The sequence below is a fragment of the Heterocephalus glaber genome, unplaced genomic scaffold (genome assembly GCF_053883595.1).
Source record: "Heterocephalus glaber isolate CG9 unplaced genomic scaffold, H.glaber_assembly_v1.0 deba00001547, whole genome shotgun sequence".
Classification (NCBI taxonomy): domain Eukaryota; kingdom Metazoa; phylum Chordata; class Mammalia; order Rodentia; family Bathyergidae; genus Heterocephalus; species Heterocephalus glaber.
Window position 1 is genome coordinate 2,036,153 of NW_028258340.1, and position 6,173 is coordinate 2,042,325.

Sequence of the window (6,173 nt, forward strand, 5' to 3'; positions counted from 1 at the left end):
TCTCTGCCCTTTGAATGTGTTATTCCCCTGTTTCTTGGCCCCATTGTATGATGAAAAGTCAGTTATTAGTCCTGTTATGATTTCCTTATACCTCATGAATCATTTTCCTCTTGCTGCCTTCAAGATTTTTTTCTTATCTTTTGCTTTTCTGACTGATGTATCTTTGTATAGATTTTTTGTTCTTTTCTTTTTTTTTTCCTTTTCCTTCCTTAGAATTTTATTTGTAAAATTTAATCTTTGCCAATAAAAGTAGAAGAGCAACAAACAGGTGGTGGGGTTGCCTAGTGGGTGGGATCTGCATGCCATGGGTGATCTGAAGTTCTGCTGTTCGGCAGGAGCACTGTGGGAGTCCAGCATCCACAGCATGGTGAACTCATCTTTCTTCTCTTAAAGGTCTCAAATAGCTTAGATGGGGGGCTGAACGTGATGATCCTTTTTTGGTACCCAACCATTTTTCTTGATCTTGCTCTCTGGTTCCATAAATTCCAGACTGTTCAATGGATTTGTAATAAACTTCTAAGATAAAAGGAAATTTCTTACTCATTGTTTGCCTGAAATCTTGGCTTGTGTTCATCTTATTAAACAAAAAATATGCTCCAAAAGTGCCCATAAGTTCAGCTACTAAAATTCCTTTAAAGATCTTCTTTGCCAGTGTTTCTAAAGAGTAAGCCATCCTGGGGCATACACCTTTTTTTTTTTTAATCAAATAGTCATTTATTAAACAGATATGATTTAGAACAAGATTCAATGTAATATAAATCCTTAGGAACAATTTAATATCTTGGTCATGATATTTGAATATCTTAAAAAGAATCACTGATTAAACTGAGCATCTTATTTTTCTTTCACAATCCACACCTCTTAGGCATGTATCAAGTTTCCCACAGCATTTCAGAGCATAGCATCTTAGTGTCAGAGCCCTTCACGACTTACTCAACTAACCATTTCAAGGAGAGGGCAGAGCTCTTGGCAGAGCTGTCCTAGCACTCCGTGTCCACACAGAGCAGTCTATGGAAGCAGAAGCCTGCGAAGCCCCAGCTGTCCCTGTCCCAGGGAAGCCAGTGAGGCCTGTGGTGAAGACCACAGGGCAGGGAGGACTGAGTTTACTGAGTTTTTTTGTTGTTTCATCATTGAAAATTAGATGTTTTTCATAAGTTTGGGAATCATTCAGACATTATTCATGTTATTTTTGTCTGCCCCTTTCTGTCTCTCCTTTCTTTATGCCACTCCCATTATTCATATGTTAGTGTGCTTTCTCCTTTCAGCTTAACTCTACTGTTGCGTTCCTCTCATAGCATTTTCATTTTAGTTATTGTACTTTTCAGTGCCAGAGTTTCCCTTTGACTCTTTTAAAATGTGTAAATACTACATCGTTTCTCTGGTGTGAGAAACTGAAAGTGTATATGAGGACCAAAATGTGTAATAGATATTGTTAAACAGGAAGAAAATGTTCCAATGGGTAGGGGAACTAGAGAGGAGGGTGCAGGAAAGGAAGGAAGGGAAAGGAAAAAAAAATAAAAAAAGAAGGAAAAAATGGAAACAAAACTTTTGTAAATAAGAAGGTGGAAAGGAGGGTAGGGGAATGAGAAAGACAAGAATAAGAATCAAGGGCTACCCACTTGGGATCACTCCTGCCCCTCAGGAGCTTTCCTATCAATAAAAATCTTCCTACTTTTAACCTCCATCATTCTTAGGATTCATTCTTTGATTTCTAGAGAACAAGAACTTAGCGTATCATACAGTTAACAGGTTGGGAGATATAACATTTCATATTTCATATTTCCCATGACATTATTGGAGGTCCTACCAAGATAATAATTAATAGGAGGTAAGAATTTACTTTTATTGATTGTTAAATTATATTAAGTAACCAAAATTGTCATTCTTGTTTGTCACTGCTTGTGCCTCTTGTAAATGCTTTGTACTTTGAGTTCTTAAACATTGTCATTTTGTTAAAATGATGATGTTTCTTTAAAAGGATATTTTACTTTTGTAGACAAGGTTTTATGTTCCTGTTCTATATTGATTGCTTGATTGACTTGTTAGGCAATGCTGAGGAAAAATAATGTTAGATCGTCATCTAATGGCCTTTACCAATAATTACTAGTAAATTAGAAAATGTAGTAAAAATAAGCCTTCTCTGTAAAATCTAGTTTATACTTGAAAAATATACATGCCTATTGATAAAATGAGGTACCCCAGCTGTCAATTAATAAGGCTCTAGACCAGCAGCCACTCTTAAGGCTTAGGGGACAGGTTTCACTGAGCAGTCTGGCTAAATTCTTCTCTATACTCTAGAGAGAATGTTGAGCCAGCTCTTTCTCAGTTTCCTTTCTGGTCTGATCTTCCACTGGTGGGGAGGCAGTCTTAGCTCTTGAGATCCCCCACTCTCGCCTTTCCAGGCTGAGAGTGATGACTCAGGGGCAGGTTGTCTCAATAACTCACTGAGAACATGAGAAGAAAAGACCTCCTTTCCTGGTCTCATTTCCAATTTCTCCTGCCAATCTTATACTCTCCTTTATAGAGGCATGTAAAGTCAGAAAGGATCTCTGAAGTACTCAATGTCTTTCTCTTAAGAACCTTTAAGTTAAGTCCTTAGAAAATGAGTGCTCTTGCCAATGCTGAAGATAGGAAAGTCATTTTAGATCAGGAAGCATACCAGGTCTCTGGGTTAGATGACACATTGAGGTTTTGTCTTTCCAGGAGAACACATGAACACGATGTCCCCGCTTAGTGCTTTGAGCAACAGTCTTCCTTGGGAAACTGCATCTTGAGACCCCGTGGAAAGAACCAACTTCTGGGTGAAACCAGAAGGAGCTATTTCCGTAAGCACAAAACTTAAGGGACCAAAACACATTTAGTTTAAGGGAGAATCTTCTCTCTCTCTTCATAGGTCTGGTTCTTATCATTTATGTATGAGAAAATACTCTGGCTAATAAATTGTAGACTAAATGATGGCAAAACAGGCAGCTAGATTCCTTTCAGGAGACAGATCTCTGATTGCATGGAACTAGTGAAAACTGGAGTGACAACTGAGAGGTCATGGCCAGGGCTACTCTCTGGCAGATGCTTGAAGGTCCCCCAGTGGAAACCAGCTCCCAACAGCCTGAATGGATAATTAGTAGAAAAATCTCTGCATAACTATTGCCCCCTAACTAGACTCCTCAGTGAGGTGAAAGGTAACCCTTTCAGTGATCATCAGATATCCTCTGTCTCAGAGTGACCTGAAATTATGCTGGTAGGGCCCTTTCTCAAGCCTCCATTAAGAGTTGAGCTAAAGGACGAGACTGTTCTCTCTCTCTGCTAGTAAGACAGACACAAATAGAAAACAGTAACTCAGCAGAGGTTGTTTGACAAATCTTTAATAGGCTAGAAACGCTGAAGCTCTTGAGAATTGACTTTAGAACTCTTTGGCTGCTTTACTACTAGGCCACACCTCTCTAGGAGGCCTTACATGGAACAGCTAACAGATAAATGGTTTGCATTTGTGCTTTGGTAACTAGGAATAAAAGGGATCTCAACCAGCTTTTCTTTTCTTCTATGTGCTTGTGGAGACCTGATGAATGTGCCTTGTGAACTTTGAACAATGTGAAGTCTTTGTCATGCTGCTGAAGGTTACCTAGGTGATCAGATAGTAAAGCCATCTTGGTGGTTTTCTTTCTGGGTGAAGATCCCCTGAGGCTTTGGTCTGTTTCTGTCTCTAAAAGTGATCTGTTTTGCAGGAAAAAGGCATAGCTCTTTAATCTACCCACCTCATTCTTTCTCAAAAATTTAGAAATAGTGACTTAGATACTTTTGATTATTGGTTTGGCTAACCAATGTTTCCTTCAAAAAGGCATGATTTTACAACTAAAATCAATTGTTTCTTGGGCTTTTGAAATTCACACAGGAGTAAAAAACACAAGTTCCCTGGAGAAGGTAAGATTTTGCACTGATAAAGAGTGGCTACTTCAGTCCAATTTACCTTCTGGGCTCTCTCCAGACAGAAGCCACCTGCCATGGAGCTGTGATTCTAGAGGACAATCTAGGGGCATAAGGAATCAATCAGAATCATAGGGACGCCTTGTTTCTGTTTTTTTTTTTTTTGGTACCGGGGATCGAACTCGGGTCCTTGCGCTTGCAAGGCAGGCGGTGGAAACACTGAGCTAAATCCCTGGCCCTCTGTTTGTTTTTTCCAGAGTGTGGGAATGTCAAGTCAAAATCTCTTACTCCTTTGGAATATATTCTTATTTCGACTTGGGGGGCGGTGCTGTTGGCGCCTGCACAGATTACCTCCTCTGAGCTGGGAGAGGTGGGACAGGGGCTGGGAGCAGCGGTAGGGATGGTGGCCCAAAAGCCCTTTCCTCTGGGCTGGGAGCAGCGGGAGGGATGGTGGCCAGGAAGCCCCTTCCTCTGGAGCAGGAGCAGTGGGATGGCGGCTCAGAAGCCCCTACCTCTGGGCCGGGAGTGGTGGGACTCAGTACCGTGGTCTGGTGGTCCAGTGTCCTCTGCGTCTTTGTAGTGTGGAACCAGGTGGCTGCCTGTCTGCAGCGGGCTGATTCGGCCTGGAATATATTCTTAAACACTGGCAGAAGTTCGATCCACACATACTGAGGAAGAACAGCTTAACATTCTTCTGCACCCATCCATGGCCGGCCTATCCTCTAGAGCCAGGATGGAATGCAGAAGGAAGTATTAATTATGATGCCATTTCACAACAAGAATTATACTGTAAAAAAGAAAGAAGATGGTCAGAATTGCCTTATGTCGAGATCTTTTTTTGCATTACGAGAAAATCCTGATTTGTGTTCAAAGTGTAAATATAAGCTACAGGAAGACCAGACTCCTCCAGTCCTTATCACTAAACCTGAGGTTTTCTGCCCTACCTTTTGGACCCTGAGAACAAAGTTTCTGAGGCAATCCCAGTGAAAGTGCCACCTACCACTCAACTTGAAGTTTTTTCCACTTGCCCTTTAGAGCCCAAGATCCCTCCCCCTTATCCTTTAGAATTGAAGGGTGAAATTCCCTAGCCAACTGTAATTAAAACCTCTACAGAACTATATCCACCTATAGCCAATTTTGTTTAAACCCCTCAAAGATAATATCTCTTCCAGGAAGTAAATGGCAAATATGAGACTACCTATGTTCATGTGTCTTTTTCTCTCAGTGATCTAAGATGGGTCAAATGTGATCTAAAAGTTTTTAGATGATCCTGATATGTACATTGAGGTGTTTGAAGAACTTACTCAGACCTATGGCCTAGATTAGAAAGATGTAATGCTGCTCTTAAACATTGAGAGACAAGTAGTATTACAAGCTGCTACTACATATAGAGACAAATATTATGTTAATTTTGGAAGCTCAAAAGACAGGCAGCTGAGGGAAAAACTGGTTCCTACTGGAACACAAGCAGTTTCTATACAAGCCCCTACTGGCCTATCAACCAGATAGATTAAAATAGAAGACATTTTCAGGCATGTATTCTGGAAGATCTGAGAAAGATGAGAGCTAAGCCCTTCAATTATTTTAAATTGTCAACTATATATCAGGAAAAAGATGAGGACATCCCTAGATCCTGATTTCATAAAAGAAAATACTATAGGTATTTCCAAAGTCACAGTCTTATAATATGTATGTAGTATAATGTTATGTGTCTCCTCAGAAGAGCTTTCTAGCGAAGACTTCAGCTCTGCTGAATTTTCTAAACAGACAGGGGTCATAATGTTTCTAGATCCAAGGCACAACTTTGCAGCCTTGAGGTAAAATATTTAGGTAAAATATAATATTTATTATAGCTAAGGGAGCCCAAAGACTGGGGGAAGAAATAATTAAACCAATTCTTTTCTTTCCATAGCCCAAGACTCTAAAACAGCTAAGGACATTCCTAGAAATTAAAGGCTTTTGTAGCCTTTGGATAACAGGATATAATGAGATTGCATGACCTTTCTATTAGCTTATAAAAAACCCCCAAAACGGCCATATTTTAACCTGGGAACCTAGTTCCCAGACTGCATTCCAGAAGCTCAAACAAGCACTTCTAAGTGTCTGCCTACAGGACACTGTTTCAGTTTGTATGTTAATAAAAGGTGAGACATGGCTTTGGGAGTGTTTCTACAACATCAGGGAGCTGCTCAACAGCCTGTAGAGTATTTAAGTCATAAATTAGATATCATAGATTCAAAATAATTTACTTA

At 40.1% G+C, this 6,173-nt stretch overlaps 1 pseudogene; it reads right to left on the bottom strand.

Annotated features, from left to right (window-relative positions):
* Positions 1-373: 373 nt before the first annotated feature.
* On the bottom strand, positions 374-673 carry LOC106008401 (protein CEBPZOS pseudogene; annotated as a pseudogene).
* Positions 674-6,173: the final 5,500 nt, after the last annotated feature.